Source organism: Oncorhynchus kisutch, linkage group LG25, assembly GCF_002021735.2.
Source record: "Oncorhynchus kisutch isolate 150728-3 linkage group LG25, Okis_V2, whole genome shotgun sequence".
Classification (NCBI taxonomy): Eukaryota; Metazoa; Chordata; class Actinopteri; order Salmoniformes; family Salmonidae; genus Oncorhynchus; species Oncorhynchus kisutch.
This window is the reverse complement of record NC_034198.2, coordinates 45,527,369-45,539,240: the sequence shown is the minus strand read 5'-3', so window position 1 is coordinate 45,539,240 and position 11,872 is coordinate 45,527,369. Positions and strand designations below refer to the sequence as shown.

At 46.6% G+C, this 11,872-nt stretch overlaps 1 pseudogene; it reads left to right on the top strand.

The window, feature by feature from the left end:
- The first annotated feature begins 848 nt into the window (after window positions 1-848).
- LOC109879239 (calpain-2 catalytic subunit-like) overlaps window positions 849-11,872 on the top strand; it is a 34,282-nt pseudogene continuing 23,258 nt past the window's right edge.

Sequence of the window (11,872 nt, the reverse complement as noted above, 5' to 3'; positions counted from 1 at the left end):
TCTCATTGACCTACATACAAAAGTTGATCACTTTGTGAGCTCTAGAGTTTTTTTTGTTGAGCAGACCTGCCTGGAGGAGCGTGTATAAATCATGCTGTATTAATCATGCTGTATAAATGATGGTGTATTAATCATGCTGTATTAATTATGCTGTATTAATTATGCTGTATTAATCATGCTGTATAAATGATGGTGTATTAATCATGCTGTATTAATCATGCTGTATAAATGATGGTGTATTAATCATGCTGTATTAATCATGCTGTATTAATCAGGAGGAGCGTGTATTAATCATGCTGTATTAATCATGCTGTATTAATCATGGTGTATTAATCAGGAGGAGTGTGTATTAATCATGCTGTATTAATCAGGAGGAGCGTGTATTAATCATGCTGTATTAATCATGCTGTATTAATCAGGAGGAGTGTGTATTAATCATGCTGTATTAATCAGGAGGAGTGTGTATTAATCATGCTGTATTAATCATGGTGTATTAATCATGGTGTATTAATCAGTGTGTATTAATCATGGTGTATTAATCAGGAGGAGTGTGTATTAATCATGCTGTATTAATCATGCTGTATGTCTCATTGCAGCCAGCACAATTTATTTTTTAACCTTTATTTAACTAGGAAAGTCAGTTAAGAACACATTTTTATTTTACAATAACGGCCTAATCCGGATGACGCTTGGCCGATTATGCGCCGCCCTATGTGACCCCCGATCACGGCCAGTTATGAGACAGCCCAGGATCGAACCAGGGTCTGTAGTGACGCCTCTAGCTACTGAGATGCAGTGCCTTAGACCGCCGCGCCACTCGGGAGCCACTAGCAAACGAACCACTTAAAGGCAGAAAAACTAAATAAATGACTCTCGAGTTATTAAAAAGAGTCGTTCAAAAAGAACGAGTCGATTGCGAATTGCTACTCCAAACCAATTAAATTGTCTGACTCGGCTACCTCACCTTACTGCTAGTTCACACGAGGTCACACAAGGCCACACCCTGAAGCGGCGAAACGACACGTTTTGTATCTGATAGACAAAACAGAAAAAGCATCATTATTACCTCAGTGATGGCGGGGATAGCGTCTAAACTGCAGCACGACCGGGAGAAGGCGCAGGGCATCGGCTCCAACGCGCGGGCGGTCAAATATCTCGGTCAGGACTTCGAGGCGCTGAGAGCCAGTTGTCTTGAACGCGGGCAGCTTTTTCAAGATGACCTTTTCGAAGCGATCCCCGCGTCTCTTGGATTCAAAGATCTTGGACCAAATTCCAGTAAAGTTCGTGGTATCAAATGGATGCGACCGATGGTAGGTAGCTCGAACCTGGGTTCCTGTATATTCCTGTCGAAATTAAAAACATGAAATGATGGTGGTTGTTTGGATGCTCTGGTCCTTACACCTGTTAACCTGCCTCTCCTTCCTTTTCTGAGAATGACAACATCATAAACAGATTTTTTTTTATGTCTAGATTGTCTCTTGTCAAATAATTGCTTATATCTTAGAGAGTAAGTGAGATATTTCAACTTTCTATTTGTTTGTTATTGTCCCAGGAGTTGACCTCCAATCCCCAATTTATAGCTGGAGGGACCACTAGGACAGATGTCTGCCAGGGGGCACTGGGTAAGATCACACACACACACCGGGACACGTACAATAAAAGAGTCAGAATCTAAATTGGTGGGAATGAAACGGAACAAGTCACATCCACTAGATTCCTCTGAGTTTAAATTGATGAAAAGTTATCAGGGAAAGATCCTATTCAATTTGTCTGCAGCAAAGTTATGAAATATGTTTGTGTTATCAGAACGATGAGTGGTTTGGTTCATCAGGCTTGTTTCCTAACTGTTCACTATAGCTTACTTTCCCAAATCTCATTGTACTATTGTGTCTGGGCCAGTACAGTTCTGTGGAAGGAAATAGAATCCTAAATGTCTCAGTATGTCCAGTCTTACCTGCATATGCCTCCTACCTACACAAATTAGTCATCATATAAAATAAATATGCACCCTATAATTACCTGGCTCTTTGTTTAGGAAACTCAATGTCTTGTCTATTTATGACATACATGTATACCCATTATGCACTTTCATCTGCATATACTCATACCTCCCAGACAGTTGACCTAAACCCTTCAATGGATTCTTCCAGGTTAATTCTGAAATCCGTCTATATAAACACAAGACACTGTGATAACCTTCACCCTCCCCTCCCCACTCCTCACATATTCAATTACCTATCAGATACCATACCAGAATTCGTATCTTCACATTGCCAAAACCTCATCATCAACCAAACACTCAGTAATCTCCTCCATGAAGACTGGGGGTCAGCTTGATGAACCAAACTACTCAGTAATCTCCTCCATGAAGATTGGGGGTCAGCCTGATGAACCAAACTACTCAGTAATCTCCTCCATGAAGACTGGGGGTCAGCTTGATGAACCAAACTACTCAGTAATCTCCTCCATGAAGATTGGGGGTCAGCCTGATGAACCAAACTACTCAGTAATCTCCTCCATGAAGACTGGGGGTCAGCTTGATGAACCAAACTATTCTGTAATCTCCTCCATGAAGATTGGGGGTCAGCTTGATGAACCAAACTATTCCGTAATCTCCTCCATGAAGACTGGGGGTCAGCTTGATGAACCAAACTACTCCGTAATCTCCATGAAGACTGGAGGTCAGCCTGATGAACCAAACTACTCAGTAATCTCCTCCGTGAAGACTGGGGTTCAGCCTGATGAACCAAACTGATTTTTATTTATTTAACTCGGCAAGTCAGCTAAGAAGAAATAAGAACAAATACTTATTTTCAATGACGGCCTAGGAACAGTGGGTTAACTACCTTGTTCAGGGGCAGAACAACAGAGTTTTACCGTGTCAGCTCAGGGATTTGAACTTACTGGCCCAACACTCTAACCACTAGGCTACCTGTCTCTAACCACTAGGCTACCTGTCTCTAACCACTAGGCTACCTGTCTCTAACCACTAGGCTACCTGTCTCTAACCACTAGGCTACCTGTCTCTAACCACTAGGCTACCTGCCTCTAACCACTAGGCTACCTGTCTCTAACCACTAGGCTACCTGTCTCTAACCACTAGGCTACCTGCCTCCTCTAACCACTAGGCTACCTGCCGCCCTAACCACTAGGCTACCTGCCTCCTCTTACCACTAGGCTACCTGTCTCTAACCACTAGGCTACCTGTCTCTAACCACTAGGCTCCCTGCCTCCACTAACCACTAGGCTCCCTGCCTCCTCTAACCACTAGGCTCCCTGCCTCCTCTAACCACTAGGCTCCCTGCCTCCTCTAACCACTAGGCTCCCTGCCTCCTCTAACCACTAGGCTACCTGCCTCCTCTAACCACTAGGCTACCTGCCTCCTCTAACCACTAGGCTACCTGCCTCCTCTAACCACTAGGCCACCTGCCTCCTCTAACCACTAGGCCACCTGCCTCCTCTAACCACTAGGCCACCTGCCTCCTCTAACCACTAGGCCACCTGCCTCCTCTAACCACTAGGCCACCTGCCTCCTCTAACCACTAGGCCACCTGCCTCCTCTAACCACTAGGCCACCTGCCTCCTCTAACCACTAGGCCACCTGCCTCCTCTAACCACTAGGCCACCTGCCTCCTCTAACCACTAGGCCACCTGCCTCCTCTAACCACTAGGCTTCCTGCCTCCTCTAACCACTAGGCCACCTGCCTCCTCTAACCACTAGGCCACCTGCCTCCTCTAACCACTAGGCCACCTGCCTCCTCTAACCACTAGGCCACCTGCCTCCTCTAACCACTAGGCCACCTGCCTCCTCTAACCACTAGGCCACCTGCCTCCTCTAACCACTAGGCCACCTGCCTCCTCTAACCACTAGGCCACCTGCCTCCTCTAACCACTAGGCTACCTGCCTCCTCTAACCACTAGGCTACCTGCCTCCTCTAACCACTAGGCTACCTGCCTCCACCTCTAACCACTAGGCCACCTGCCTCCACCTCTAACCACTAGGCCACTTGCCTCCACCTCTAACCACTAGGCCACCTGCCTCCACCTCTAACCACTAGGCCACCTGCCTCCACCTCTAACCACTAGGCCACCTGCCTCCACCTCTAACCACTAGGCCACCTGCCTCCACCTCTAACCACTAGGCTACCTGCCTCCACCTCTAACCACTAGGCTACCTGCCTCCACCTCTAACCACTAGGCCACCTGCCTCCACCTCTAACCACTAGGCCACCTGCCTCCACCTCTAACCACTAGGCCACCTGCCTCCACCTCTAACCACTAGGCCACCTGCCTCCACCTCTAACCACTAGGCCACCTGCCTCCACCTCTAACCACTAGGCCACCTGCCTCCACCTCTAACCACTAGGCCACCTGCCTCCACCTCTAACCACTAGGCCACCTGCCTCCACCTCTAACCACTAGGCCACCTGCCTCCACCTCTAACCACTAGGCCACCTGCCTCCACCTCTAACCACTAGGCCACCTGCCTCCACCTCTAACCACTAGGCCACCTGCCTCCACCTCTAACCACTAGGCCACCTGCCTCCACCTCTAACCACTAGGCCACCTGCCTCCACCTCTAACCACTAGGCCACCTGCCTCCACCTCTAACCACTAGGCCACCTGCCTCCACCTCTAACCACTAGGCCACCTGCCTCCACCTCTAACCACTAGGCCACCTGCCTCCACCTCTAACCACTAGGCCACCTGCCTCCACCTCTAACCACTAGGCCACCTGCCTCCACCTCTAACCACTAGGCCACCTGCCTCCACCTCTAACCACTAGGCCACCTGCCTCCACCTCTAACCACTAGGCCACCTGCCTCCACCTCTAACCACTAGGCCACCTGCCTCCACCTCTAACCACTAGGCCACCTGCCTCCACCTCTAACCACTAGGCCACCTGCCTCCTCTAACCACTCTACCTGTCTTAACTAATTCCTGTTTTAACCTAGGCCAGAACCAGGTTTATTTTACCTGTCTAACTAATCCCTGTTCTTTCCCAGGTGACTGCTGGCTGTTAGCAGCTATAGCTTCTTTGACCCTCAACAAACAGGTGTTGTCCCGGGTGGTTCCCAAAGGACAGACCTTCGACAAGGATTATGCTGGCATCTTTCACTTTGAGGTACACACACGGGCGCAACTTTGATTTTAGAAGTAAGGGAACATAAGCTGGTCTTGGGGTCTTTTTTTGGGGGGGGATCTAACGCTTCCTGAATTTCTACACAATATAATATTACCCTTTTTGGGTCATTTTGGGGACACTTTTATTGTAAATAAGAATAGAACATGTTTCTAAACACCTCTACATGAATGTGAATGATACAATGTCAGCTCCAATACTAGCTTAGAATAGACCATTATATTTCCACCAACCATTTAATTTGTTTGGCTTCTTTTTTGAAGGCCTCATGGTCAACTTGAGGGTTAAACTAATGCATTCTGGGAAATGCAGTTTTCCCCCATATTGAACAAAATGTAAGTAATTAATGAAATATGATAAAATATTTGCATACAGGTTTTTTTTATGCATGTATATAACGTCGGATGTGGTTTGCAAACTATCACGGATTACAAAGGGTAACCCAGCTGTCCAGTGACGCGACGAGACGGGCTAAATACCTTCTAGGCTAACAACACTGAACTATGCATTGGAGCACCAGCTGTTCCAAACAGCTCTCTGTAGCCGATGTGAGTAAGACCTTTTAAACAGGTTAACATTCACAAAGCCGGAGGATCAGACGGATTACCAGAACATGTTCTCAGAGCATGCACTGACCAGCTGGCAAGTGTCTTCACTGACATTTTCAACCTCTCCCTGACCCAGTCTGTAATACCTACATGTTTTAAGTAGACCACCATAGTCCCTGTGCCTTAGGAAGAGAAGGTAGCCTTTATAAATGACTATCGCCCCTGTAGCACTCACATCTTTATCCCTGAAAGGTTGATCATGCCTCACATCAAGACCATCAACCCACTCCAATTCGCATTCTGCCCCCACAGATGATGCAGTCTCTGTTGTGATCCACGCTGTCCTTTTCCCACCTGGACAAAAGGATGCCTACAGTGCATTTAGAAAGTACTCGACCATTTCCACATCTTGTTACGTTACATCCTTTATTCTAAAATTGATTAAATAAAATGTTCCCCTCATCAATCTACACACAATAAATCGAAAAGGATTTTCAACATTTTTGCAAATATATTACATAAGTATTTAGACCCTTTGCTATGAGGCTTTAAATTTAATTCCGGTGCATCCTGTTTCCATTGATCGTCCTTGAGATGGTTCTACAACTTGGAGTCCCCCTGTGGTAAATTCAATTGATTGGACATGATTTGGAAAGGTGCACACACCTGCCTGTATAAGGTCCCACAGTTGACGGTGCATGTCAGAGCAACAACCCAGCCATGAGGTCGAAGGAATTGTCTGTAGAGTTCCGAGACAGGATTGTGTCGAGGCACAGATCTGGTGAAGGGTACCAAAACATTTCTGTAGCATTGAAGGTCCCTCAGAACACAGTGGCTTCCATCATTCTTAAATGAAAGAAGTTTGGAACCACCAAGACTCTTCATAGAGCTGGCCGCCAGGCCAAACTGACCAATCAGGGTAGAAAGGCCTTGGTCAGGGAGGTGACTCCCAAATATTAGCGTCATATTCAAGGCTGTAATCGCTGCCTGTCATTATTAAATGTAAGAAGTTTGGAACCATCAAAACTCTTCTGGCCAAACTGAGCAATCGGGAGAGAAGGGCCTTGCTCAGATTGGTGACCAAGAACCTGATGGTAAATCTCCAGAGTTCCTCTGTGGAGATAGTTGCCCTTCTGGAAGGTCATATCCCATCTCTGCAGCACTCCACCAATCAGGCCTTTATGGTAGAGTGGCCAGACGGAAGCCACTCCTCAGTAAAAGGCACCTGACAACCTGCTTGGAATTTGCCAAAAGGCACCTAAAGACTCTCAGACCATGAGAAACAAGATTATCTGGTCTGATGAAACCAAGATTAAATTCTTGGGCCTGAATGCAAAGTGTCACGTCTGTAGGAAACCTGGCACCATCCCTACTGTGAAGCATAGTGTTGGCATCATCATGCTGTGTTGTTGTGTTTTTCATTCTTGATGAAAAACTGCTTTAGAGCGCTCAGGACCTCAGACTGGGATGAAGGTTCACCTTCCAACAGGACAACGACCCTAAGCACACAGCCAAGACAACGCAGGAGTGGCTTCGAGATGAGTCTCTGAATGTCCTTGAGTGGCCCAGCCAGAGCCCAGACTTGAACCCGATCAAATATCTCTGGAGAGACCTGTAAATAGCTGTGCAACTAACCTCCCCATCAGCTTGAGAGGATCTGCAGAGAACAATGGGAGAAACTCCCCAAATACAGGTGTACCAAGCTTGTAGCATCATACCAATGAAGACTCGAGGTTGTAACCGCTGTCAAAGGTGCTTCAACAAAGTACTGAGTAAAGGGTCTGAATACTTACGTAAATGTGATATTTCAGTTTTTTATTTTTTAATAAATTCTTAAACATGTCTACCTGCTTTATCCTTATGGGGTATTGTGTGTGCTTATTTTTAATAAAGTTGTAACAAAATCTGGAAAAATTCAAGGGGTCTGAATACTTTCCAAATGCACTGTGTGAAAATGCTGTTCATTAACTGCAGCTCAGCATTCAACACCATAGTGCCCTCCAAGCTCATCACTAAGCTAAGGACCCTGAGACTGAACACCTCCCTCTGCAACTGGATCCTGGACTTCCTGACAGCCCCCCCCCAAGTGGTGAGGCAACAACAGATCCACCATGCTAACCCTGAACACAGGGGTCCCACAAGGATGTGTGCTTAGTCCCCTCCTGTACTCCCTGTTCCCACAACTGTGTGGCCGCGCATGTCTCCACAACCATCATTAAAGTTTGCAGACGACACAAGGGTGGTGAGACAGCCTACAGAGAGGAGGTCAGAGAACGGACAATGCGGTGCCAGGACAACAACCTCTCCCTCAACGTCAGCAAGACAAAGGAGCTGATCGTGGACTACAGGAAACAGAGGGCTGAGCACACCCCCATCCTCGTCGACGAGGCTGTTGTGGAACAGGTCGAGAGCTTCCTCGTTGTCCAGAACACTAAGGAACTACTGTATCATGATCAACACATTCGTGAAGAGGGCACGACAACTTCTCTTCCCCCTCAAGAGGCTGAAAAGATTTGGCACGGGCCCTCAGATCCTCATTAAGTTCTACAGCTGCACCATCGAGAGCATCCTGACTGGCTGCATCACTGCTTGGCGTCCAACCACAAGGCACTACAGAGGGTAGTATATACGTCACCGTACATCACTGGAGTTGAGCTCCCTGCCACCCAGGACCTCTATACCAGGCGGTGTCAGAGGAAGACCCTATAAATTGTCAAAGACTCCAGCCACCCAAGTCATAGACTGTTCTCTCTGCTGCTGCACGGCAATACCGATTCACCAAGTCTGGAACCAACAGGACCCTGAACAACTTCTACCCCCTATATATATATATATATATATATATATATATATATATATATACTACTAAATAGTACCCCCAAGCCGTAAGACTGCTAAATATTTAGTCTGCTATTGGTTATCTGTTTACCCATCTGCATTGACCCTAGTGGTGTGGGGGCTGTGCTTTGGCAAAGTGGGTGGGGTTATATCCTTCCTGTTTGGCCCTGTCCGGGGGTGTCCTCGGATGGGGCCACAGTGTCTCCTGACCCCTCCTGTCTCAGCCTCCAGTATTTATGCTGCAGTAGTTTATGTGTCGGGGGGCTGGGGTCAGTTTGTTATATCTGGAGTACTTCTCCTGTCCTATTCGGTGTCCTGTGTGAATCTAAGTGTGCGTTCTCTAATTCTCTCCTTCTCTCTTTCTTTCTCTCTCTCGGAGGACCTGAGCCCTAGGACCATGCCCCAGGACTACCTGACATGATGACTCCTTGCTGTCCCCAGTCCACCTGGCCATGCTGCTGTTCCAGTTTCAACTGACCTGAGCCCTAGGACCATGCCCCAGGACTACCTGACATGATGACTCCTTGCTGTCCCCAGTCTACCTGGCCATGCTGCTGCTCCAGTTTCAACTTCCACCTGACTGTGCTGCTGCTCTAGTTTCAACTGTTCTGCCTTATTATTATTCGACCATGCTGGTCATTTATGAACATTGAACATCTTGACCATGTTCTGTTATAATCTCCACCCGGCACAGCCAGAAGAGGACTGGCCACCCCACATAGCCTGGTTCCTCTCTAGGTTTCTTCCTAGGTATTGGCCTTTCTAGGGAGTTTTTCCTAGCCACCGTGCTTCTCCACCTGCATTGCTTGCTGTTTGGGGTTTTAGGCTGGGTTTCTGTACAGCACTTTGAGATATCAGCTGATGTACGAAGGGCTATATAAATAAATTTGATTTGATTTGATTTTGCGTTTACTTCTTTGACTCATCACGTACACTGCTGCTACTGTTTATTATATATCCTGTTGTCTAGTCACTATCCTGACCTATAGGGACATATCTACCTGCACATTGACTTGTTCCTTGTATTTCGACATGTTATTGTTACTCATTGTATATTTCCTTGTTATTTTTCAAATTTACCCCCCCCCCCAAAAAAAAAAATCTCTGCGTTGTTGAGGTCCTGTAAGTAAGTATTTAATTGTTAATTTACACCTGTTGTTTACTACGCTTGTGACAAATAACTTTTGATTTGCCATGTTTGATGGTTTAATACAATATGTATATTTATTAAGACTACACCTAATATAGAAGAGGAATTTGAATTTCACTGAACTCAATACTATTTGCTTTACTTCAATTCAAAAATTCTGAATTGGAATATGAGGCATTCTGAATTGGAATATGAGGCATTCTGAATTGGAATATGAGGCATTCTGAATTGGAATATGAGGCATTCTGAATTGGAATATGAGGCATTCTGAATTGGAATCTAACCCTGGTTGACATGCTGATACATCTCTGCAATCGTAATGTTCACTGTATGAAAAAGAGACATTCGGGGCTCACAAACCATCTGTGCAGAGTGTGATCCCTGGAGGCTCATTGTTTGCTCTTGTTGTGGTCCTCTTCAGTTCTGGCAGTTTGGTGAGTGGGTGGACGTGGTGATTGACGACCGGCTGCCGGCGAAGGATGGAGAGCTGCTGTTTGTTCACTCAGCCGAGGGCAATGAATTCTGGAGCGCCCTGCTGGAGAAGGCCTACGCCAAGTAAGGGACATCATCTGAAAAGTGGAATTGATAGCTGGTGGCAGATATTCTTGCAGTGCCCCCCCCCACCCGAATCAGCTGTGTAGTGCTAGGGTATAAACCAAAACGACCCCCCCAGGACCGAGTTTGGGGAAACCCTTCAATGGGGTCCGAATTTGTAACTGGAGGGCCCCTGGTTTCAGATCCCAGGTATAAAATGTCCTGCCATTGTGCTCTTGAGCAAGACACTTAAACCCTGAAAGGGACTGTTGCTGACCCTGTGACTCTCTCTCTCTCCCCCTCTTCCCCAGGCTGAATGGATGCTATGAGGCTCTCTCCGGAGGCTCTACCACTGAGGGTTTTGAGGACTTCACCGGGGGCATCGCTGAGGTCCATGAATTGAGGAACGCTGGACCAAAACTCTTCAAGATCATCAGGAAAGCTCTGAGCAGAGGCTTCCTGCTTGGCTGCTCTGTCGATGTACGACACACACACAGGTTGAAATTGGCAGATTCTGTAATTAATACGCGCCTAAATTGGAACGCAGTGGCAGTAGAGTAACATGCTGTACATGACGTCAGAGCTCACTTTCTCCACTCACAGCTCTGTATGTGTTTTGACTGACCGCTGTTCTGAACTAGAGCGCTGTGAGTGACAAGAAGATGTCCCCTCATCCCTCCAGCTGACTGGGAAACTGTTGAACATTTGTTGTTGTCTGAGTGAAGGGAAAATACTGTAAATCAAGAGGAGTCGATGAATTTTGAAAAATGAGACATTGAGGATTATAATAAATACCTCCTTTTTGATGTCATACAAGCAAATGTTCACTTAACATTTCCATATTTGAAAACTGTCATTTACAGTGTGGTTTATCATCCCTATGTGTGATCCACGAGGAGGACGTGTGTTATACCCTGGGTTGTCCTGAACAACAATGAGCCTATGTTTTGTCCTGTTGTGAAGATAATTTGCTGTGGAACACAACCATCTGAATGCACTCATGCCTCCATTCTATGCATCAAAATTACAATCTGTTTGTCTGAAGTGTCGTTGTGAAAATCCTCGCACTGTAAGATCATAATTTATAACTTCGCTAGCCATGTTGGCAATAGAATAAGCTTTCAAATGATACCCACCTGACCCAGATTGCGAATTATAATGGAAACTTTTTTTGGATCGCGTAAACCGCAATGGTAATTGTGTGGGTTGTGTTCCAAACAAAAACGACAAGTGTACTTGCTCTAGTTCGTCAACCCCACCAGTCTGAAGGAGTTACTGTGTTCTCCCCACCAGTCTGAAGGAGTTACTGTGTTCTCCCCACCAGTCTGAAGGAGTTACTGTGTTCTCCCCACCAGTCTGAAGGAGTTACTGTGTTCTCCCCACCAGTCTGAAGGAGTTACTGTGTTCTCCCCACCAGTCTGAAGGAGTTACTGTGTTCTCCCCACCAGTCTGAAGGAGTTACTGTGTTCTCCCCACCAGTCTGAAGGAGTTACTGTGTTCTCCCCACCAGTCTGAAGGAGTTACTGTGTTCTCCCCACCAGTCTGAAGGAGTTACTGTGTTCTCCCCACCAGTCTGAAGGAGTTACTGTGTTCTCCCCCACCAGTCTGAAGGAGTTACTGTGTTCTCCCCACCAGTCTGAAGGAGTTACTGTGTTCTCC